Source organism: Loxodonta africana, chromosome 21 (assembly GCF_030014295.1).
Source record: "Loxodonta africana isolate mLoxAfr1 chromosome 21, mLoxAfr1.hap2, whole genome shotgun sequence".
Taxonomy (NCBI): domain Eukaryota; kingdom Metazoa; phylum Chordata; class Mammalia; order Proboscidea; family Elephantidae; genus Loxodonta; species Loxodonta africana.
Window position 1 is genome coordinate 47,460,418 of NC_087362.1, and position 25,392 is coordinate 47,485,809.

The window sequence follows — 25,392 nt, forward strand, 5'->3', positions numbered from 1 at the left end:
CTCCATGTGGTCTCTCATCTACTAGCCCAGGTTTCTTCACTTGGTGGTCTCCAAGCAGGAAGAAAACCAAAATACACACAATACTTTTCAAGCTTCCGCTTGGGCTGCATTTGTTACTATCCCATTGGTCAAAGCAAGTCATGTGGTCAAGTCCAGAGTCAGTGTAAATACGTTTACAAGGAGGCACAAGCGTTACTGCAACAATCTACCATACCCAATAACTGTACCATTGACTGTTGTCCCATGTACGGCTGTTCAGATTCCACCTCTGCCACCGGACCGTTTAACAGTTGCTTGACTATAGCCGCACTACTATTAGTGTGGGTAGGTACTCTACACTGGACAGTAGGAAAAAAGAACTACATTTTTTTTTTTTAACTTGCCATACAGTTTTAAAGGGAAAGATGCTAAGCAAATGTTCACAGAAAATTGAACAAGAAAATTAGGCCCAGAAATGAAAAACTCAAAAGATTGTGGCAATAAGCATGATATAACTCTGATAAGCCTTTATGAGCAAGGCTATACTAGGTCCACCTCTAAAAATCTTCAAGGACAAGAGATACACCTGTTTGCCTTGGACAGCTTAGGCAGTGACTTGCCTATATGTCAAAAGTCTAAGCAAAATACTTTCTATTTGACCTCCAGTCTCATAGCGAAAGGAATCCTCGTCTCTTCATGTAGAAATGGGCATGACTACCAAGTCAGCCATGTCAGCCAGAATATCAAAGGATATTTTTATTTAGCCTACATATTAACTAGACCCCCAACTCATATTGGATATCAGTATGTTGCTGAAAACTAACTACAGCATAGCTAACACAGAATTTTTATATTCACTCAGAAATGGCATTTGTGAGAACATGATTTCCTCTTATAAATACCAGTGTTTACGGTAAATAGCAAGTGCTCAGAGGTAATGGTGTTTCTTGATGATGATGTCCAATGTAGTCAGTTTGGAAGGTGAATTTGGGGGATTACCAGGAGTTCTTTTATCAAAGCTGAGTAATTCACCAATTCCCGGTAATTTCATTGATCATCAACTACCTTAATAGTAAATGATTTTTTTCCTACTGTTGTCAAATACTCCATTAGCGTCATCTATGTGGAACAAATGTGACATCAAGTGCCTAGCCAATAACAGCACATGTCTGTTTCTCTGAGTCGTCCCATTAAAATGGAATCTAGGCTCAATTTTCTGTAAGTAGAAGACTAGACAGATCCTTGAGTCACCATCAGTAGTTTTCTCAATCAAGAAAGGAGGATAGCATGATTTTAGGAATTTTCACAAAAAATTATTTTGATGGTCAAAAAAGTCTGCTATGCTCTAAGAATCTAATTTGGAACATACATTTTCCTGGCACATTTTACATCAGAAAGCTTTTAATTTAAATATGAAAAGCCAGGATTTGCTTTCTAGACAGAATGCAATTCTAAAATGTCATGCAAATTTCTTTTTGGAAGAACAAATGCAAACATTTTGAGAAGAGCTCTAAATATGCACAGGGCTTTTGTGAAACCATGTGTAAAATACTATTTTGCTTGAGGCAATCTATCTCCCACATTTGTTGAGGGAGAAAATAATAGCCAATATTCTGTATGACTGTGTTGAGGGTATGAATGGTTTTTATCTGCATGGTTCTTGTGCAGTGCACGAGGCAATTATTTGTCAGCTTTTCTGGGAGTTCTGAAAAATCATAGGATCCACAAACCATGCACTAGACCATGTCTATTTTTAATATGTACCCTCAAGCACCTAGTATAGAACTAAGCATCCTATGGACACTCAAACACTTATTCACTAACTACCACGTTTACCAGTACATCCTCCCCACAACCTCCCTCTTCTGCCTTCCATATAATGAGATGAAGGGATCTTTTGCCTTTTTTCTTCTTCTCTGCTGGGTATACATTCAATAATAATTTGCTCCACCCCCAACACAAACAGAACACCCAGTGGATTAATTGGCATTGCTTTCTGTTCTACTACCTCATTTTATTGACTCCACCATTTTTTCACTCTTTGGCATAAGCAAATGTAACAAAGGCATTAGAGATATTTGGCACAGACTTTGTAGCAGCCCTGCTGAATACAACATTCTACAATGATGTTAATGTCCTGTAGCTGCACTGTCCAGTACAGTAGCCACCAGCCCCATGTAGCTATTGAGCACCTGAAAAGTGGCTAGTGAAACTGAGGAATTGAGTTTTGTTTTGTTTTTTAAATTAACTTAAATGTGTAATAGTCACAGGTGGCAAGTAGGATAGCATAACAGACAGCACAGACTTAAGAGTTTCAGATGAGAAATTTATGGAAGTTAACTTTGGAAGTGGGAAGATTTGGGCTCTACTCTACATTTCCTTGTGCAACTCTGGGCTGGTCACTTAGCACCTCCGAACCTCAGCCTCTACAGCTGTGAAATGACAATAACAATACCTGTTTCACATGGTCGTGATGATTAAATAAGCTATGTAAAGTGGCTAGCACATTGCAACTAATCTATGAAAGGTAGCACCCCTGTTCCATCTTTTTTTTTTTTTTTATATCTACAAAATTGGACTGAGAAAAAGTATTTCTCAGGGTTATCATAATAATCAAATGGGATAACAAATAGAAAAATATAAAATATAAGTGTTAAAAAATATGAAGTATTGCTAATTTCCTTAGCTAAAAAAAAGATTTAATGTATATTTATAATATTTCTCTCATTATCATTCCCATCTTAGGTCTTTCTATTTATTCTTTTGAGAACTTTGGCATTATCTTTAAACCCAAACTTTGTACTTTCTTTCAAAATTCTTGTGTATTGCCTTTGCCAAAAACCCACAAACCCTGTTTTCACCTCAGTTCTCCCTTGCTGAAATCTACATTTGTTTTCACCTCTTCTTACCCTGCTGCTCTGACTTTATCTGCAGATTCAAGCACTAACTGGAAATACTGGGAACTTTCTCAGTCAAACAAAGAGATACAACTTCACAGGAATCCTTTAAATGCTAAAGATGATGACAGAAAGATCCTTTGGAATTCAAGGGTTAGAGTAAGAAAACTGAGTATAATTTTTCAAAAAGAATGGATGTCATATTCCCACGCTGTCCTTTTTAATGCTAATCTTTTCCATCTGCTAATTTAAGTGTCTCTCCTCTCCTTCTCCAAACATTAGTTCCTTCACATAAATAAAGCTGTTGAACTGTACTTATTAGAAGGAAACTGTAATAATGATATTTTAGAAGCAGCTTGGGAAAATGTGTAGCAAATAAAAAAAAAAAAAATAGGCTTGCCTAAATGTACAGGAGAGCTTTGTTCTGAACTTGGAAAATGTTTTGGATACAAAGCTATAGAACAGGAATTTAAAACAAACTAAATAGGTCAGGACAGCAGGGGACTTGCTCTGGACCTGGTGGAGAATAAATATTCTAATTGGTTCATTCAGCTGATACAGAATTAATCTTGATGAGGTAGGAAGCCCACCTCAAGGTAAAGAGAACTGTAAAAGATAAAATCTGAAACAATTATGGCAAAATGGTAAACTCTGATTAATCTGGTTTCAGTACAGTTTATGAGTCTTTTATACAACTCTATATATTAAAACCCATTACAAATATTAAAAAGTAGGCATATTTGTTTAAAAAAAAAAAAAAGGCAGCTTCTCTCTGTTCTCTCAGAGAATTTGCTCTACATTACAAAGAAAAATCTTCATTCATTCCCTGACAGCATTAAAGAGAAGACTGGTTAATAGAGGACAGGAAGAATAACAGGGTTTGAGGACCCTGGAATAGTGAGAAGGTAATAATATGGCAAAGAAAGAGAGAGACGCACAGGGAAACAAAGACAGAGAGCAGCAGCAGGCCAGCAATATGGCTGGGGCTTGAGGAAGGAACAGCTAGTGAGAAATACTCAGGTGGCCAAAGAATGTTTAAAAAGAGGGAAAGTTAGTATAGAATTTCAACTTGTTCCCCATTGTGCAATGTTATCACCCTTCTGGACCCTCTAATCTTCACTAAAAATCTGCCACACACCACAGTCATGTTTTTCTGGTGATATGGAATGAGGGAAGGGGGACAATGTTCAGCAATAAGCAAAGCGGGGTAGGAAAAGGAGAGAAAACACACTGAGGTGTCGAGGAGATTTTCAGAACCCACTTTGAATATAAGATCCTGAAAATCCTCAGAAAACAAAATAGCATAGGATTTGAAACACACAAAAATAAAAATTTAAGGACACTACTTTTTTTTTTTTTACTAGGCTCCAAGAAGATTAAAATCAGTATGACAAAGGCAGGCAGATGTCTAGGAGCTCAAGGCAATGGGCAGGAACAAAAAACGCCCATAAAAGATAAAGGGGTAGAATAAAGCAAAAAGTAGCAGATTCAAGGCAATGAAAATTCAGGCATTTCACAGGCTTTTATGTGAAATGGATTTTATATGATTTGTTGCAATGCAAGAATTATAACCAAGATGGAAAGTAGGCAAAATAAAAAATAAAAAAAGCCTCTGGCTGAGATGTAAAAATGTAAAATGCCTACCAGTATAAATTTAACCCTTCTGGTGGGGAAATCTCAGCCACTAGGCCCTTGTGCAAGGCTATGGGCCCTGTTAAAAACAATGGAGATCTTGTGAAGAACACTTAAGAGGAAGCTAGTACCTCCATGATACAAGAAAAATAATAGAGCAGCCAAAAGTTAAATAGAGAAAAGCTAAGAAAGAGACATCCAAAAAGAGTCTTAGAATCACCGTCAACCCTGGGGTTGAAAAGGCTGTGCACCACTTAAGAAGAATCACAGCAGGATGTGGGGCAAAATAACTCAAAAAATAATTTGAAAGTCATTAAATATTACACTAGAAAATAACTAGTTAATACAAAAGATACAATAGAATAGAGAAACAAAAAAGACGTGAAGCATACAGAAAATAAAAACCAAAATGGTAGATATAATTCCAACCATATCAATAATAGCATTAAATGTGAATGGATTCAACAATCTAATCAAAAGGTTGCAAATGTCAGAGTGGACAAAAAACATCTAACTCTATGCTGTCTATAGGGACACACTTTATATTCAAAGATATAAAGAGATTGAACATAAAAGGATGAACAAAAAGACATGTCATGCAAACGGCAACTATTAAAGAGCTGGAATGGCTATGAGACAAAATAGAACTTAAAACAAAAACAATGTAACTGGAGATAAAGGATAGTATTTCATAATGATAAAAGAATCAGGAATATATAACAATTATAAACATATACACACCTAAGAACAAAGCCACAAAATACATGAAGCAAAATTTTCGATTTTTTTGAAAGGGAAAAATGGGCAACTCAACAATAGATGATGTCTTCAATACTACATTTTCAATTATGCATAAAAGATCAACAAGGAAATAGAGATGTGAACAAGAAAACAGAGACTTGAACAATATAAACCAACTATATATATAATGGGCATTATGCAATAGCAAAACAATACACTTTCTTCCCAAGCATGCATAGAACATTCTCCAAGATAGGCTATATACTAGGTCATAAAACAAGTCTTAATAAATTTAAAAATATTTAAATCACACAAAGCATGTTCTCTGACCACAGCAAAATTGAATTAGAAATCAGCAACAGTAGGTAATTTGAGAAATACAAAAATATGTGAAAATTAAACAACATATTTCTAAATAACTAGTGAGTTAAAGAAGAAACCACAAGAGAAATTAGAAGATATCTTGAGGTGAATGAAAATGAAAATACAACATACCAAAACTTATAAGAAGTAGCTAAAGCAGTACTCACATGGAAATCTATAACTATAAACACCTATATTATAAAAGAAGAAAGGTCTCAAATTAATATTCTAATATTCCACTTTATGAAAATAGAAAAAAGAAGAGCAAACTAAACTCAAAGCCAGCAAAAGGGATGAAATAATGAATACTAGACTGCAGACAATAAATGAAATAGAGTAAAAAAGCAATAGAAAAAAATTGATAAAGCCGAAAGCTAGTTGTTAAAACAGAACAACAAAATGGACAAACCTTTAGCTAAACTGACCAGGAAAAAAAGAGAAGAGATACAAATTACTAAAATTAGGAATGAAGAGAGGCATCACTACTGACCTTACAGAAATAAAAAAAAGATTTTAAGAAAATAATCTGTATGCCACCAAATTAGATAACTTAGACAAAATGGACAAATTCATAAAAACACACAAATAACTCAAGAATTAATAAAAATCTGAATAGACCTATAAAAAAAAGTAAAGATATCAAATTAATTTTAAAACTTCCTACAAAGAAAATTCCAGGCCCAGATGATTTCACTGGTGAATTCTACCAAACAATGAAAGCCAATCCTTCATAAAATTCTTCCAAAGAATAGAAGAGGAAGGAACACTTACCAACTCAGTATTACCCTGATACAAAAACCAGAAAAAGGACATCACAAAAAATAAAAGTACAGACCAATATTCCTTGTAACTATAGATGTAAAAATCTTTAACAAAATCTAACAAACTTAATCCAGCAATATATAAAAAGGAATATATACCATGACCAAGTGGAATTCATACCAGGCATGCAAGGTTGGTTTAATATCCAAAAATCAATTAATGTAATACACATTATCAGGATAAAGGATTCAGAAAAAGCATTTGACAAAATTCAATTATTTCATGATAAAATATTAAAAAAGAAATACACACACACACAAAAACTAGAATAGAGGAAAATTTCCTTAACTTAATAAGGGACATCTGTGAAAAACCCACAGCTAAGTTCGTACTTAAGAAAAACTGAATGCTTTCTCCCTAATATCGGTAATAAGACAAAGATGTTCACTCTCACCACTTTTATTCAACATTGTATTGGAAATTCTATCCAGGGCAATGAGGCCATAAAAGGCAGTCAGATTGGAGAGAAAGGTGTAAAAATACTTCTATTCTCAGATGACATGATATTGTAGATAGAAAATCCTGAGAAATCCAGTAAAAAACAGACAAACAAATAGAGTTCAGCAAGGTTGCACCATACAAGATCATTATAAGAATATCAATTGTATTTCCATACACATTCTTAAAATGGCATTAAGAACATTATTCCATTTGCAACAGCATATAAGAGAATAAGATAATGAGGAATAAAAAGCAAAAGTGCAAAACTTATACTCTGAAAACTACAAAGCACTGCTGAAAGAAATTAAAGACAAAAATAAATGGAAAGATATTCCATGTTCATGGATCAGAAGACAATACTGTTAAAATGGCAATACTCACCAAACTGATCTACAGATTCAAAAAATCCCTGTCAAAATCCCAGCTGGCTTTTCGTACAAGTTAATAAACTGATCCTATATGGAAATGCAAGGGGTCCAGAATAGCCAAAAAAAATCTTGAAGAAAAAAAGAAAGTTGGGGGACTCACACATCCTGATTCTCACTACAATACTATAGTAATCAAGACAGCATGATATTGACATAAAAGCAGATACATAGATCAATGGTATAGAATTGAGAGCCCAGAAATGGACCTTGATGTTTACAGTCAATTGATTTTCAACGTGGGTGTCAAGACAATTCAATGGAAGACATAATGATCTTTTCAACAGACGGTGCTAGAACAACTGGATAGGCACATGACGAAGAATAAAGTTGGACCTCCACCTCACACACGATACACAAAAATTAACTCAAAATGGATCAAAGAGTTAAAACTATAAAGCTGTTAGGAAAAAAAAAGAAGTAAAACTTTCTGACCTTGGATTGGTAATCGTTTCTTGGATATGACATCGAATTACCAAAAGCACAAGAAAAAAAAATTAGACAAACTAGACTACTTCAATATTTAAAGCTTTTATGCTACAAACAATATCAAGACAGTGAAAAGACAACCCACAAAATAGGAAAAAATATTTGCAAATCATGTATTTAATAAGGTACTTGTATCTAGAATATATAAAGAACCCTTACAACTCAATAATAAAAAAGACAAGTAATGTAATTAAAATGTGGGCAAAGGATCTGAATAGACATTTCTCTAATAAAAATGGCCAATAAGCCCATAAAAAGATGTTCAGCATGATTAGTCATAAGAGAAATGAAAATCAAAGTCACAATGAGACACCACTCTACACTTATCAGGATGGCTGTAATCAAAAAGAAAATAGGTGTTGGTGAGTGTTTGGAACCCTCACATACTGCTAGGGAGGAATGTAAACTGGTGTAGCTGCTCTGCAAACCAGTGTGGCAATTCCTCAAGAAGTAACATAAAGTTACCAAATGACATCAGCAATTCCATTCCTAGATATGTACTTGAGAAGTGAAAACATGTGTCTACACAAAAACTTGTACACGTATGTTCATAGCAATTATATTCATAATAGCCAAAAAGTGTAAACAACTCAAATGCCCATCTTCTGATGAATGGATGTGTTACATCCATACCATGGAATATTATTTGGCAATAGAAAGGAATGAAGTACTGCTATAACACGGATGAACCATGAAAACGTTATGCTAAGTTGAAGAAGCCAGTCACAAAAGACTACATATTGTATGATTTTGTTTATGAAATATCCAGAATAAGCAAATTTATAGAGACAGAAAGCATATTAGTGGTTGCCAAGGACTGCAGGCAGGGTGGCAGTTGGGGAGTGACTGCTAATCAATATGAGGTTTCTTTTGGGAGGACAAAAATGTCTCAAAATCAGATTATGTCATTGTTGTACAACTCTGTGAATACATTTAAAAAATTAAAAATCCTGTAAATGAGTAAATGTCATGATATATTAAATGTATCTCAATAAAGCCATTAAAAAGAAAAGAAAAGAAAAAAAACAGGCAATAGAACAGATTTTGCCCTTGGGTCGTAACTTGCCAACCCCTGATTTAGAGGTCTGAAAATGTCATGGCCAGATTCTCTACAATTCTCTTAACCTTTGCCTCATGGCTTGTTGTTTCATAGCGCCAAAATGGCTGCTTCATTTCCTGGCATCAATTCCATATTCCAGGACAGAAGAAGGTAAAAGGAAAAGAACAAAGTATAAAACATGCTTACCGTTAGGTCTGTCATTTTTTAATCAAAAAACAAAAGCCCTCCCACGAGCCCTTGAGAGATTTCTGCTTGCTTATTGGCCAGAATGTGTGTCACATGGCCACCCTTAGATGAAGGTAATTAGAGGAAAGAAGTTCGTGGATTGGCATTGGGGCAGCTACGCAATACTGTCTGCCACCATAACTCTATTATTTATTAAGTACTTTGTTTAGCACTACCGTGTACAGATTACTTTCCTACTGGACCGTACAAATTTGCATGTAATTAGGTTTCTGTGAAGATCATTGATCAGGTAAGGTTTCCAAATCATTTAGTGTAACAGTTCTCCCCTCTACCCCGCAACACACACACCTCATGACAGACAAGACATTCGGATTCTGCTTGTACAATTCCACGAACCACTATCTCACTAGGTAATCCATTCTGGCCATAGAATGCTCCGATTAGTAGAAGTTCCTCTTCATTTCAAGCTGTATCTACCTCCCTGTGGCTTCATTTGTTAAGAGCAGTAGTTACAACGCCATATTAAGAAAGTATTGTCTCATTGAAATCTTAGAAAGCTATGTAAATTGATAAAACAGGCATTATTAATCTCATCTAACTAACTGGGGATCTGAGACTCAGCAAATTTAAGGATCTTGAATCCAAATTGTCTAATGAACAATGCTGATCCTAGGCTGGTTCCTTTTTCGTAAAGCAGTCCTTCACATATTTAAAGGAGGGTTTCTTAAGCTGAGATCCATGAACAATCTTTGAGTGGTCCATGAACCTCTTAAAATTGTATTCAGTATTAGATAACGAGACATTTTGTAGAGAGGATCCTTAGCTATCATCAGATTCTAAAAGAATCTGACACCCCAAATCATTAAGGACCTGTGATTTAAAGATCATCACACACTTCCCCCCCTGCCTGGACTTTTTGCCTCCCCAGACAAAGCATCTCCAGCTACTTCATTCCATTTCCCATTTCTCTCCTCAGACCTGTTTTTCCTATCTCATCAGATGGAACTCACATGAAAGCCATGCTTGATTCCTTATCATCCCTCACTCCCACCTCCAATCCAACACAAGAGCTGATGATTTTTATTTTCTTCGTATGTGAGTCCATCCACTTTTCTTCATCTTGGCTGCCATAATCATTTCCAGCCTGGGCTAAGGCAGTCTCCTAATTGCGCTGCTCCCGCTTCCACTTACCCCCGTCTTGAGTCGTTCTTCATAAGGGAGCCAAGAACAGTCTTTATGAAGCAGACCATATCGCTTCTTTGCTAGAAACTCTCAGTGGCGCCCTACAATAGTCAGAAATCTAACCTCACATTTTGGGTAGACATGTCCCTTAGACTTTGGGTGGTCTCACCCACACCTTACTTTCTAATGTTCCCTTAATCTCCCTTTCCCACCTATTCACTGCATTAGATTGATGGTAGTCTGCAGGGTTTTGTTTTTTTGTTTTTGTTTTTTTTTTGGCAAGATTCAGTTTCTAGAACACAGCAAGTTCCTTCTTACTTCAGGACCATTGCATTCTTCTGGAATATTCTTTACCTTGTTCCTACCCATCCTTCAGCCCTCAGTTTAGATATTCTTTCCTTTGAGATACTGTCTCTGACTATCTAAATCAGGACCCACTACCCCAACCTATTTATCACAGCTTTCCCATGAGTTGTTAATTAGTTAGCTAGCTAGTTTGTGTGTTCGTTTGTCCATTCTATTTTCACTTTTAGACTGTAATCTCCATGAACGTAGATTCCGTATCTATCTTTTACTGTTGTATTTCCGGTGGCTGATATACATGATAAATAATCAAAAAATTCATTGAATGAATGAAAAGCTGGTTTCAAATCCTCTTACCATCATGGGCCTACTCTAATTTATAATATACCTCTTTAAATGTGGCCCCAAAACTGAACTCAAATTTCCAGGTGTGTCTAACTATTTCAGATGGGTCTGGGCATGCCACATTTAACTAATCCTCTCTTCTCTCCAACATCAGAAAAACATAGCTTACTCCATGGGCTCCCCAAGAAAATGGCCAAATAAGCTCTGTGTCTCTGTAAATGGCAGATATGACTATTCATACACCTAGAACATCACAAATTAAAAACGGATTCAGAATATGGACTCAAAATATCAGCACCAGAACTCAGGCCTCTGGCTAACAGTACAGTACTCTTTGTACTGCCTCCCTAAAATCAAGTGATGATGCCTGTTATGGATTGAACTGTGTTCCCCAAAAATGTGTATCAACTTGGCTAGGCCATGATTCCCAGTATTGTGTGGTTGTTCACCATTTTGTGACCTGATGTTATGTTAATGAGGCAGGACTCAATTCACAGGTTTAGGTTGTATCTTGAGTCAATCTCTTTCAAGCTATAAAAGAAAACTGAGCGGAGAGGAGAGGGACCTCATTACCACCAAGAAATAAGCACCCAGAGCAGAGCATGGCCTTTGGACCCTTGGTCCCTGCACTGAGGAGCTCCTAGACCAAGGGAAGATTGATGAGAAAGACCTTTTCCCAGAATCGACAGAGAGAGAAAGCCTTCCCCTGGAGGTGGCGCCCTGAATTCAGACTTCTAGCCTCCCAGACTGTGAGAGAATAAATTTCTGTTTGTTAAAGCCACCCACTTGTGGTACTTCTGTTATAGCAGCAGTAAATAACTAACACAATACCCCAATTAAACTTTGGCCACCAAGTAAAAAATATTTCAATGTCTCAGCCATGGATACACGCACAGTGAAGGACTCTGTTTCTCTCATCCTCCCTCCAAGGTGCATGGAAGGCTCATCACCTTGTTTCCACTGCACTCTTCATACTGCAAAACACAAAGACACCAGGAGTCCCCAGTGCCCAGCACTTCTTATCTACAACAGCTTCAGCTCATTCACTGAGGGGCCAGGGCAAGTTCAAAAGATGTTCTCTAATTCAGACCTACAAACAAGCCAGGGGGGAGAGGTTGCTGAGAAATCGATTTGCCATCTCAGCTTTGTTAGATAAGTGAAACACAAAATCAAACCAGCCTGCTAAAATTATTACCATCTCCATCCTTACCAACAATGATCCAGTGGATGGCAGGGAGCATTAATCACCTGAAAATATCTCATCAGAGTAGAGACCTTGTATATTACCATTAAAATTCTTAACTGCCCCCAGCCTGATTTCTTTTAAGCAAAGGCCCAGAGGCCTTATGCATTTCATGGTTATTATCTCTAGTAATGTAGCCTTTATTATTTTTTTTTTTCTTAGGGTCTCCTTTTTGTCCTTTCCCTCCCATTCTTTCAGTTCAAATGGACAGAACCTGGTTCCTATCACCTGGAGATGAATTAACCTTTCCAAATATCCTGACATTACTTTCCTAGAAAAGTTCCCTGGAGCTCTCTAGCTGTTGGAGAAGAGAGACAGCTTGGCTTTGACTTTAACACACATTTTGAAATACCTTTTTCAAGACGGCTGGAAATAAGGAACTAATAACAACGTGCTTCTAAAATTACCGGTAAATCTGAAGCGTTCCGCCTTGTGCACAGCCTTTGAGAGTCTTTTAATTCATCAATTAAGTGATCAAAGATCTTGTTCAAGATATGATTACATTTCTTTTGTTCTTTTTGCACAATCATATTAAAATTGATAGCATTCTGAAAATCAAACGTGTTCTAAGCTAAAAATAAAAACAGACAAAATGACACCCTAACATTCATCACTTTCTAAGACAAGGCTGTGATTGGTCCTTAACTACCCTGGGAGGCAAATGCTGGGACAAACCATTCCACTGTGATGATGTCAAAGGAGGAACTTGAAGCTTCCAGGCTCCTTACAGCAGCTACTATGCATTTAGGCTGTGGACAGGCATTTTTAGAACCAAGATGTGGGAAAGGGGGTATAGAGAGAAGATTTGGCTACTTGCCAAAGCCAAACCCAAAAGCAATTTCAGTATGTAGAAGGGAGGGTTTTTGATGATGATCTTTGTCACGTAGCAGGATTAGTCTTCCATATACCACTAAACAAAACAAAACAATGGTATAACCCAGAGAATCAGAAGAAAATATTTCTCAAATTACCACATACCTTCTTAATCCTTGTTCCCCAGGAGTCAGTTATTTTGATCGCAGTTTATCTGAACATTCTTGATCATCTGAAACAGAGGTTAACAAACTACTTCTGTAAAGGGCAAGATAGTAAATATTTTAGGCTTTGCAGACCACTCAATCTCTGTCCCAACTACTCAACTCTGCCACTGTATTATGATAAAACCAAACCAAACCAAACCCAGTGCTGTCGAGTGGATTCCGACTCATAGCGACCCTATAGGACAGAGTAGAACTGCCCCCATAGAGTTTCCAAGGAGTGCCTGGCAGATTCGAACTGCCGACCCTTGGGTTAGAAGCTGTAGCACTTAACCACTAGGCCACATGACAAAAAAGCTGTAGCACTTAACCACTACGCCACATGATAGCAAGCATAAATGATATGTAAATGAATGAGAGTGTTGTGTTCCAATAAAACTTTATTCACAAAAACAGGCATTGGTCCAGGTTTGCCCTGCAAAGGTAGCTTGCCAACTCATGCTCTAAAACATGGTCCTGACCATAGTCCACATTTGAGGAGTGTAGCCCCCATCCTGTGAGTGCCGAGCAGTTTTTACTTTCCTTCTTTTATGGCCTCAGGAAAGAAAAACAGAATTGACTTGATAGGGAAAAAAAAAAAAAATCCATTGAGCCACAAGGGTATGTTTCATATGGTTTTCTCTTCAAAAACTTCATTTTACCCCCCAAATTAAATTTTTTGGCAATGTTCATTGTTTCTTTTGAAGAACATTAGATTTCACATTGCATCCAAGTTATTTATTACCTGATTTTGGGTCTTAACAAATATGATTTTGTTATTCTCTGTCATCAATGGAGCAAGCACATGTGGTTTTGATTGACAAAATTGTGATAAAATTCACTGTATCCTAAAAAAGTGATTGAAAAGTTTTCAGACTGTTACAGAGAATATGGGGTGGGAGGGAGGAATGAGGGAGTTGAATTTCAACAAAAGACATGCCAGATTTCTTTCCCTGCTCTTTTTATTCAACATTCTCTTACTACTCAGTATCTGATTAGATACTGGAGTAATCCAGGAGTCATGTGTTTCTGTTTAAACTTTTGGCACAGTCCATCACACTATGGTTAACAGCAAATACACTTAGTTCCCTCCAGGGACCAGTACTGCTGACATCACACACTATGTCACAAACAATGGAACATAAATACGTGTGTATGCTCCAAGACGTGTGAAACACTTGTAGTCATTTTGGTTTTCCCTCTTTTCATTTACTTCAAATCCATGTTCATTTTGTTGCTTGAAAACCCACCTTTGTTTCCCAACTTTTTTTCAGAAACAGCTACCCCTTGCTATTATTGCCTCCAGAAAAATCACCATTTTATATATTGTGGACTACATCCAATAGTCCAATACATTGTCAAACTCTGCTGTAATGCTTTTCTTAATCAACTTAAGACCATGAACAAAACACAATACATTCATGAAGAATTTATTTATATAGGCCAGTCATGGCTTGAATTGTGTTCCCCAAAAATATGTGTATCAATTTTGCTAGGCCATGGTTCTCAGTATTGTGATTGTCCACCATTTTGTCATCCAATGTGACTTTCCTATGTGTTGTAAATCCTATCTCAGTGATGTCAATGAGGCAGAATCAGTGGCAGTTATGTTAATGAGGTAGGACTCAATCTATAAGATTAGCTTGTGTCGTAAGCCAATCTCTTTTGAGATACAAGACAGAAGCAAGCAGAGAGACATGGAAACCTCATACCACCAAGAAAGTAGAGCCAGAATCACTTGTCCCTTGGACCTGGGGTCCCAGCACTGAGAAGCTCTTAGAGTAGGGAAGATTGATGACAAGGACCTCCCCCAGAATCAACAGAGAAAGAAAACCTTCCCCTGAAACTAATGCCCTGAATTTGGACTTCTAGCCTACTAGACTGTGAGAGAATAAATTTCTTTTTGTTAAAGCCATCCACTCGGGTATTTCTGGTATAGCAGCACTAGACAACTAAGACTCCATGGGAAGTAACCAAGTAATCTATAAATAGGTAGCCAAATGGCTTTAAAAAAAAAAAAAAAGAGAGAGAGAGGGAGAGGAATGGGCATAATGCAAACAATTTGACCATCAAAGTGTCTGCCATGTGGTTGGTTTCCCTCATGGAGTGATACTCATATCTGAGAACTACCATCAGGTCTTCATGCTATACCCTTCCTGACACAGAACTGGATCATAAGGAAATTATGTAACTCATCAGCTACCAGGAAAATGTTGAGGATGCCAAAATATACATAGACATAGTTAGGCAGTCCTTTTTAACTTGAGTGTGTTGTTTGTGTATAGGAAAAAATATCCTGAAACTGTCTTCCATATGTGTACATTCCTCCCACTGGGCTACATTCTAAAGAGGTTGTAGAACTTCAAAACTTGGCTTCCATTTTTTTTCTCTAAAATATGAAAAAATATTGCTGAGCAGGCTTTACAAATGGTTTTCTTCACAGCAATAAATTACAAATGCCCACCTATAATTTGCTGATTATCAGAATTCTTTGGCCAGGTAGTTTCAGATTTAAGATATACTTTGAATAGTCACTCTCAGCAGATCATTCTTATCTACTAGTGTTGGGGAAGAGATACTTTATTTAAGAATACAGCACTTGACAATACAATCTACTTAGTATTGCCCTATGACTATATTGTGCTATCAACAAATAGTTGGCATACACATAATGCATTCTAAATTTATTTTTTAACCAACTCTTATAACGTATTCATTTGAGATTTGGAATGTCAATAAACTGCAGAACCTGGGCCTTTAACTGAGTTATCATCAATGCACAAAGTATCATGGTAACTCATGGCCATGTAATGCGTATGCATTCTGATATTAGACATTGTTGCTTAACAAAACCAGGAGGTAAGCCATCTCATTTAACTAATTTATTTAAAAGTCCCAGAAAAATGACTATCACCTATAGGGTTCCCACGCATCTGTCAGCTTCTCATATTGTGGTGGCTTGTATGTTGCTGTGATGCTGGAAGCTATGCCACCAGTATTTCAAACATCAGCAGGGACACCCATGGTGAACAGGTTTCAGCTAGGCTTCCAGACTAAGACACACTAGGAAGAAGGACCTGGCTACGTACTTCTGAAAAAAGAAAAAATTAGCCAGTGAAAGCCTTATGAATAGCAATGAAACATTATCTGATATAGTGCCTGAAGATGAGCGCCTCAGGTTAGAAGGCACTCAAAAGATGACTGGGGAAGAGCTGCCTCCTCAAAGCAGAGTCAGTCTTAGTGATGTGGATGAGGTCAAGCTTTTGGGATCTTCATTTGCTGATGTGGCATGACTGAAAATGTGAAGAAACGGTTTCAAACATCACTAACAATCAGAACATAGAATGTACTAAGTATGAATCTAGGAAAATTGGAAATCATCAAAAATGAAATGGAAGGCATAAAGATCAATATCCTAGACATTAGGGAGCTGAAGTGGACTAGTATTGGCCATTTTTATTGGAATATCATACGGTCTACAATGCCAGGAATAACAAATTGAAGAGGAATGGTGTTGTATCTATTGTCAAAAAGAACATTTCAAGATCTATCCTGAAGTACAACTCTGTCAGTGATAGGATAATATCCACACACCTACAAGGATGACCAGTTAATATGACTATTATTCAAATTTACACACCAATCACTAAGGCCAAAGATGAAGAAATTGAAGATTTTTACCAAGTTCTGTAATCTGAAATTGATCAAATACGCAACCAAGATGCACCGATAATTACTGATGATTAGAATGCAAAAGTTGGAAACAAAGAAGAAAGATCGGTAGTTGGAAAATATGGCCTTGGTGATAGAAATGACGCTGGAGATCGCGTGATAGAATTTTGCAAGGCCAATGACCTCTTCATTGCAAATATCTTTTCTGAACAACATAAACAGCAACTATACATGTGGCCTTGTCAAATGGAATACACATGAATCAAATTGACTACATCTGTGGAAACAGATTATGGAAAAGCTCAATATCATTAGTCAGAACAAGACAAAGGGCCGACTGCCGAATGGACCATCAATTGCTCATATGCAAGTTCAAGTTGAAGCTGAATAAAATTAAAACAAGTCCACAAGAGTCAAAGTACAACCTTTGTTATATCCCATCCAAAGTTAGAGACCATCTCAAGAATAGGTTTGACGCATTGAACACTAAATGACCGAAGACTACACAAGTTGTGGAATGACATCAAGGACATCATACACGAAAAAAGCAAGAAGTCATCAAAAAGACAGAAAAGAAACGACCAAAATGGATGTCAGAAGAGATTCTGAAATGTGCTCCTGAATGTACAATAGCTAAAGTGAAAAGAAGAAATGAACCAAAAGACCTGAACAGGAGGTTTCAAAGAGTGGCTCAAGAAGACAAAGTAAAGAATTATAATGAAATGTTCAAAGATCTGGAGTTAGAAAACCAAAAGGGAAGAACATGCTGGGCATTTGTCAGGCTGAAAGAACTGAAGAAAAAATTCAAGCCCTGAGTTGCAATATTGAAGGATTCTATGGGGAAAATATTCAACAACACAGGAAGCATCAAAAGAAGATTGAAGGAATACAAAGAGTCACTATACCAAAAAGAATTGGTCGACATTCAACCATTTCAGGAGGTAGCATATGATTCAAGAACCGATGGTGCTGAAGGAAGAAGTTCAAGTTGCACTGAAGGCACTGGCGAAAAACAAAGCTCCAGGAACTGAAACAATACCAACTGAGATGTTTCAACAAATGGATGTAGCACTGAAAGGGCTTGATCCTCTATGCCATGAAATTTGGAAGATAGCTACCTGGTCAATTAACTGGAAGAGATCCATATCTATGCCCATCCCAAGGAAGGGTGATCCAAAATAATGTGGAAATTATTGAACAATATAATTAATATCACACACAAGTAAAATTTCACTGAAGATCCTTCAAAAGCAGTTTCAGAAGTACATCTACAGGGAACAGCCAGAAATTCAAGCCAGACTGAGAAGAGAATGTGGAATGAGAGCTATCACTGCTGATGTCAGATGGATCATGGCTGAAAGCAGAAAGTATCAGAAAGATGTTTACCTATGTTTTATTGACTATGCAAAGGCATTTGACTGTGCGGATCATGACAAATTACAGATAACATAATGGAAATACCAGAACACTTATTTGTGCTCATGAGGACCCTGTACATCAACCAAGAGGCAGTTGTTCAAACAGAACAATGGGATACTGTGTGGTTTAAGTCAGGAAAGGTGTGCATCAGTGTTGTATCCTTTCACCATACTTATTCAATCTGTATGCTGAGCAAATAATATGAGAAGCTGGACTATATGAAAGAGAATATGGCATCAGGATTGGAGGAAGACTCATTAACAACCTGTGACACAATCTTGCTTGCTGAAAGCAAAGAGGAGTTGAAGCACTTACTGATGAAGATCAAAGACTACAGTCTTCAGTATGGATTACACCTCAACACTAAGAAAACAAATGTTCTCACAACTGGATCGGTTAGCAACATCATGGTAAACAGAAAAGATCGATGCTGTCAAGGATTTCATTTTACTTGGATCCACAATCCATGCCCACAGAAGCAGTAGTCAAGAAATCAAACAATGTATAGCATTGGGCAAATCTACTGCAAAAGACTTCTTTAAAGTATTAAAATAATAAATAAATAAATAAAAACCAAAGATGTCACTTTAAGTATTAAGGTGCACCTGACCCAAACCATAGTGTTTTCAATTGCCTCATATGCATGCAAAAGCTGGATGATGAATAAGGGAGACCAGAGAATTGATGCCTTTGAATTAAGGTATTGATGAAGAATATTGAATATACCATGAACTACCAGAAGAACAAACAAACCTGTCTTTGAAGAAATACAGCCAGAATGCTCCTTAGAGGCAAGGATGGCAAGGATACATCTCACATACTTTGGACATGGTTCTGGTCATCCAGTGCTGCACAAGTGGATGGCTTTAACAAAGAGAAGTTTATTCTCTCACAGTCCAGTAGGCTAGAAGTCCAAACACAGGGCACCAGCTCCAGAGGAAGGCTTTATCTCTCTGTTGACTCTGGAGGAAAGTCCTTGTCATCAGTCTTTCCTTGGTCTGGAAGCATCTCAGTGCAGGGAACCTCAGGTCCAAAGCATGAGCTCTGCTCCTGGCACTGCTTTCTTGGTGGTATGAGGTCCCCATGTCTCTCTGCTCACTTGTCTGTTTTATATCTCAAAAGAAATTGCCTTAAGACACTATCTAATCTTGTAGATTTCGTCAATATAACTGCCACTAATCCATCTCATTACATCATAGTGGTAGGATTTAACGCATATAGGGAAATCACATCACATGACAAAATAGTAGACAATCGTATAATACTGGGAATCATGACCTAGCCAAATTAGCAGATATTTTTGGTGGACACATTTCAACCTATGACATATGTGCTGTCAGGAGGCTCCGTCCCCAGACAGGGCATTATGCTTGGTAAAGTGGAGGTCAGCGAAAAAGAAGAAGATCCTCAACAAGATAGATTGACACAGTGGCTGCAACGATGAGCAGAAGCATAACAACAATTGTGAGGATGGCATAGGACTGAGCGATGTTTTGTTCTGTTGTACACAGGGTCGCTATGACTCGACAGCACCTGACAACAACAACAGCAACATGTAATTCAACTCTGTGTTTAGGTTTTTGAGGAATCTATGTTCATTCTTTGAGTTAAATAACATCAAAGGAGTTTGAAGTGAATTCGGTTTTTCTAAGATGCCCAAAGCCCACATTTCTGCCTTGGAGATGACTTGGAAGAGCACAAAATTAAAAAATAAAAATAAAGAAGAATAATTTAAAAGAATCACTGAATATTAAGTAATGCAAATGGGAAATGATTAGCTAGCAGTATCACCCTTGGTCCGCCCTGTGTGGCAGTAGTGGTCATGCTGTGGGAACCCTAGAGGTTGTTGTTATTCCACTCCTAGGTGTATACCCAGGAGAGTTTTGAAAGCAGGGACTAACATAGATTCTTGCACACTGATGTTCATTACAGCAGCTAACAAATGTGGTATATCTATGCAATGAAATAGCGTTCAACCATAAAAAGAATTGGAGTTCTGATACACGCTACAACATGTATGAGCCTTGAAAACATTACGTGGAATGAAATAAGTTAGACACAAAAGGACAAATATCGTATCATCCTATTTATATGAAATACCTAGAATAGGCAAATGCACAGAGATCAAAGTTTATTAGAGATTACCAGGGAGAGGAGGAAATGGGGAGTTATTGCTTAAGTGGTATTGAGTTTCCGTTAAGGGTGATTAAAAAGTTAAGGAATGGATAGTGGTGGTGGTTGTACAACACGCTGAGTGTAATTATGTCAGTTAATTGTACATAAAAAATGGTTGAAACTGCTTTAGGTGAAGGGAAGGACAACACTCAATACATGGAAGGTCAGCCCAATTGGACTGGACCAAAAGCAAAGAAGTTTCCGGGATAAAATGAATGCTTCAAAGGTCAGTGGAGCAAGGGCAAGGGTTTGGGAACCATGCTCTAAGGGGACTTCTAAGTCAATTGGCAAAATAATTCTATTATGAAAACATTCTGCATCCCACTTTGAAATGTGGCATCTGGGGTCTTAAATGCTAACAAGCGGCCATCTAAGATGCATCAATTGGTCTCAACCCACCTGGAGCAAAGGAGAATGAAGAACACCAAGGTCACATGACAACTAAGAGCCCAAGAGACAGAAAGAGCCACATGAACCAGAGACCTACATTATCCTGAGACCAGAAGAACTAGTTGGTGCCCGGCCACAATCAATGACTGCCCTGACAGGGAGCACAATAGAGTCCCACAATCAGTGGGACGCAGACCCCAAATTCTCATAAAAAGACCATACTTAATGGTCTGACTGAGACTAGAGGAATCCCGGTGGGCGTGGTCCCCCAACCTTCTGTTGGCACAGGACAGGAACCATTCCCGAAGACAACTCATCAGACATGAAAGGGACTGGACAGTGGATAGGAGAGAGATGCTGAAGAAGAGTGAGCTAATTATATCAGGTGGACACTTGAGACTGTGTTGGCATCTCCTGTCTGGAGGGGAGATGGGAGGATAGAGAGAGTTGGAAGCTGGCAAAATTGTCACGAAAGGAGAGACTGGAAGGGCTGACTCATTAGGGGGAGAGCAAGTGGGAGTAAGGAGTAAGATGTATATAAACTTATATGTAACAGACTGACTTGATTTGTAAACGTTCACTTGAAGCTCAATAAAAGTTAATAAAAAAAAAAGAGATTGACTCAAGAAAAAAAAAATAAGGTTAAATAGATTTCTTAACTAAGGCACTTATCTGTGAAAATTTCTTTGAGGATAGCACCCTTCTTCCCTTTTTGTTTTCTCAGAGCATCTCACTGGATTGATGTTCTTTAGCACACACATTGAGAAGGCTGGTCTGTAATTTTTTTTAAGTGTAGTCTTTTTCGTTTTGAAACCTGAGTTATGTGAGCTTTGCAAAACGATTGGTAAACTTTCCTTCTGTGGAGCAATTTATCTGTTTCTTCAAAGTTTAAAAGAATTTGTTTTATAAAACCATCAGTAAGCCTGGTGGTACCTTTTGAAATGTAACTTTTTGATATGTTAATTCTTCTTCCAGTTTTTGCAATGCTTATTGGCCTATTCAGGAACGCTCATGGTGCAGTGGTTAAGAGCTTGGCTGCTAACCAAAAAGACTGGCTGTTCAAATCCACCAGCCACAACTAGGAAATCTTATGGGACAGTTCTACTCTGTCCTACAGGGTCGCAATGAGTTGGAATCGACTTGATGGCAATGGGTTTGGGTTTGGTTTTGACATATTCTGTTTTTTTTCTTTGAGCCAATCCTGATTATTTATATTTTACTAAAGATTATCTACTTCATCAAGATTTTTAATTTATGAGCATAGAATTGTTTATAAAAAAATAAATAAAATAAAACCAAACCTGTTGCCATCAAGTTGATTCTGACTCATAGAGACCCTATAGGACAGAGTAGAACTACCCCGTAGAGTTTCCAAGGAGCAGCTGGTGGATTTGAACTGCTGACTTTTTGGTTAGCAGCCAAGTTCTTAACTACCGCACCACCAGGGCTCCAAAATTGTTTATAATATTTAAAAATTATTTTTAGTCTTATCTATATCATTTCTAATTTTGTGTGTTTGTGCTTCTGTAAAACAAAAGTGAGTGTGTCTTTCAGTATGCATAAAAAATTCCAGGAATTATGTAAAACAAACTGTTAGCAGAGGGGAGAATCATGTAGTACTCCCACTTTCTACGTTCCTATGTAGTTTGAAGCTTTTAGGAATGTACAATGACATATTTTTATGTTCAATTTCTCTTGTTAGAGTACTCTCCAAGCATACCAATTGGTGCATCACTGGTAGATCTTCTTTTCCTGTCCACAGATAGCGTCAGACAGTAGACCAGCAAGTTTTTCCTCTGCGAGTATAGAGGCTGGTTGTGATAAACTGGCAGATGGGCACGCAAAAGCTAGACAATGAAAAAGGAAGACCGAAGAATTGAGGTATTTGAATTGTGGTGTTGGTGGAGAATGTTGAATATACCATGAACTGCCAGAAGAACGAACAAATATGTCTTGGGAGAAGTAGAGCCAGAATGCTCCTTAGAAGCGAGGAAGTTGAGATTTCATCCCACTTACTTCGGACATGTCATCAGAAGCGACCAATCACTGGAGAAAGGCATCATGCTTACTTAGTAAAGTAGAAGGTCCACAAAAAAAGGAAGACCCTCAATGAAATTGACTGACACAGTGGTTGCAACAACGGGCTCAAATATAGCAACGATTGTGAGGATGGCGCAGGACCCAGGAACAGTTCATTGTTATATGTAAGGTCACTATGAGTTGGAGCCGACTCAACAGCACATACAGCAACAGTATAATTAGTAGATTAATCCATATTACTCTTGAGGTTTTTAGAGTATTCTTTTTATAATGTGTTTTTGTTGTTTCCTATCTTTTGGACCACGTTCCTTGCTTTTATCTTTGTCGGTATTTTGGAAGTTATATATTCTGACTTTAATTCTGTAAATGGTGACCATGCTTTCTCAAAAGCGTTTTTACTAAATGTTTTTTCTGATTTCATAGCTGACTAAAATAATATCTTAAAGAAACATTAGTTGATAGCATTTTCTAGCTGTTAATTGCTAATGGGTTAATGAGTAGGGGATAAAAACCTTTTGGGTGACAGACCTTCCCCTGAATTCACCAGCCTTGGGAAAACAATGCCCATTTTTACACCTGAGAACAGTGGAAGGAAACAATTGAGTTTTTGTACAGATTAGTATATAAGCTTGTTATGCCTTTTGGTATATTCGAATGTATATATTTCATGACTGTATCTGCTGCTAACATACCCATCCCATGTTGCTTTGTTTGCTGTAATTGAATAAAAATGTAATGGAGCTAGAAAAGATTCAAGGAAGGAAGACTAAAACAATTAAAGCAGCCAAGCAGCTTCCACATAAGACAAATTTAAAATAATAGATTTATAGTTCCACTAACAAAGCAGAACTCTGCACCAAAGGAAACTTCGGCAATAGTGCTGCTTTGACCAGAGATAGGGAGACCATCTGAAGTGGTTTGTATTGCGTTTTTGCTTTGTACTAGGCTCTGGCAAAATACTGGGCTTGGAGATAATCTTTGGAGTTAGACGTGATGGTTCAAATCTTCACCAAATCTATAATTATTCTTTTTAATTTATCTACCCTTTTTATTTTATTGTGATAAAACATACGTAATGAAACATTTGTCAGTTCAACCATTTTTTTATTAACTTTTACTGAGCCTCAAGTGAACGTTTACAAATCAAGTCAGTCTGTTACATATAAGTTTATATACATCTTACTCCTTACTCCCACTTGCTCTCCCCCTAATGAGTCAGCCCTTCCAGTCTCTCTTTCGTGACAATTTTGCCAGCTTCCAACTCTCTCTATCCTCCCATCTCCCCTCCAGACAGGAGATGCCAACACAGTCTCAAGTGTCCACCTGATATAATTAGCTCACTCTTCTTCAGCATCTCTCTCCTATCCACTGTCCAGTCCCTTTCATGTCTGATGAGTTGTCTTCGGGAATGGTTCCTGTCCTGTGCCAACAGAAGGTTGGGGGACCATGCCCACCGGAATTCCTCTAGTCTCAGTCAGACCATTAAGTATGGTCTTTTTATGAGAATTTGGGGTCTGCGTCCCACTGATCTCCTGCTCCCTCAGGGGCTCTCTATTGTGCTCCCTGTCAGGGCAGTCATTGATTGTGGCCGGGCACCAACTAGTTCTTCTGGTCTCAGGACAATGTAGGTCTCTGGTTCATGTGGCTCTTTCTGTCTCTTGGGCTCTTAGTTGTCGTGTGACCTTGGTGTTCTTCATTCTCCTTTGCTCCAGGTGGGTTGAGACCAATTGATGCATCTTAGATGGCCGCTTGTTAGCATTTAAGACCCCAGATGCCACATTTCAAAGTGGGATGCAGAATTATTTAACTTTATTTAATTCATTGTTTTCCTGACTCTAGTCATATGTTTTAGTATATCAGTAGATTAAAGAATGACTTGATCACTCCAGTAGGTGCCCAAAAGTCACTGGATATACAATTCAATACCTATACCTAAGAAAACTCTTAATATCTAGGAATAAAGGGTGTATCTCTAACACAAACGAGAATATCTGTTTCAATACAATAACCAATGTCATACCTGATTGTTAAACACAAGAGGTATATTTATTGATACGAGGAACAAGTCAATAACGCCTGTTACCATCACAACTATTTAACATTGTTCTCAAACTTAAATAAATACATTTAAAAAAGCAAAGATATATGGAAAGTCTCTTGGAAAAGGAAGACAATTTTATCACTATTTGTAGATTTTGTACTTATAAAACCAGGATAACCGGCTTTATACTACTAGAACTAACCAGAAAATTCAGTTATATGATGTGTTACAAAAGAAATAGTAAAAATAGTAGCCTCTGAATACAAAAGCTACCACTTCACTCCCATTAGGATGGCTAAGAACAAATGAACAAAATAAGAAGAAGAAATGTTGGCAAGTGTGGACAAGTTAGAACACTCAGCCACTGCTGGTGGTAATGAAAAACGGTACAGCCACTGTGGAAAACAGTTTGATAATTTCTCAAAAAGTTAAACATAGAGCTACTATACAATATGGCCCAGCAATTCCACTCTTAAGTATATACCCAAGAGACTTGAAAACAATGACACAGACACATGTACACCAATATAA

The 25,392-nt window shown here is 37.5% G+C and overlaps 1 long non-coding RNA gene across 3 annotated transcripts in view; it reads right to left on the reverse strand.

Moving 5' to 3' along the window:
• LOC111752573 (uncharacterized) overlaps window positions 1-25,392 on the reverse strand; it is a 363,311-nt gene that overhangs the window by 280,057 nt on the left and 57,862 nt on the right. For 2 of the 3 annotated variants that reach the window (XR_010318857.1, XR_010318855.1), the window contains exon 7: window positions 13,087-13,153. This is a non-coding gene — a long non-coding RNA (uncharacterized LOC111752573). Of the gene's footprint in view, window positions 1-11,238; window positions 11,956-13,086; window positions 13,154-25,392 lie in introns of those variants that run through there. The other variant, XR_010318856.1, reaches the window with a different exon arrangement.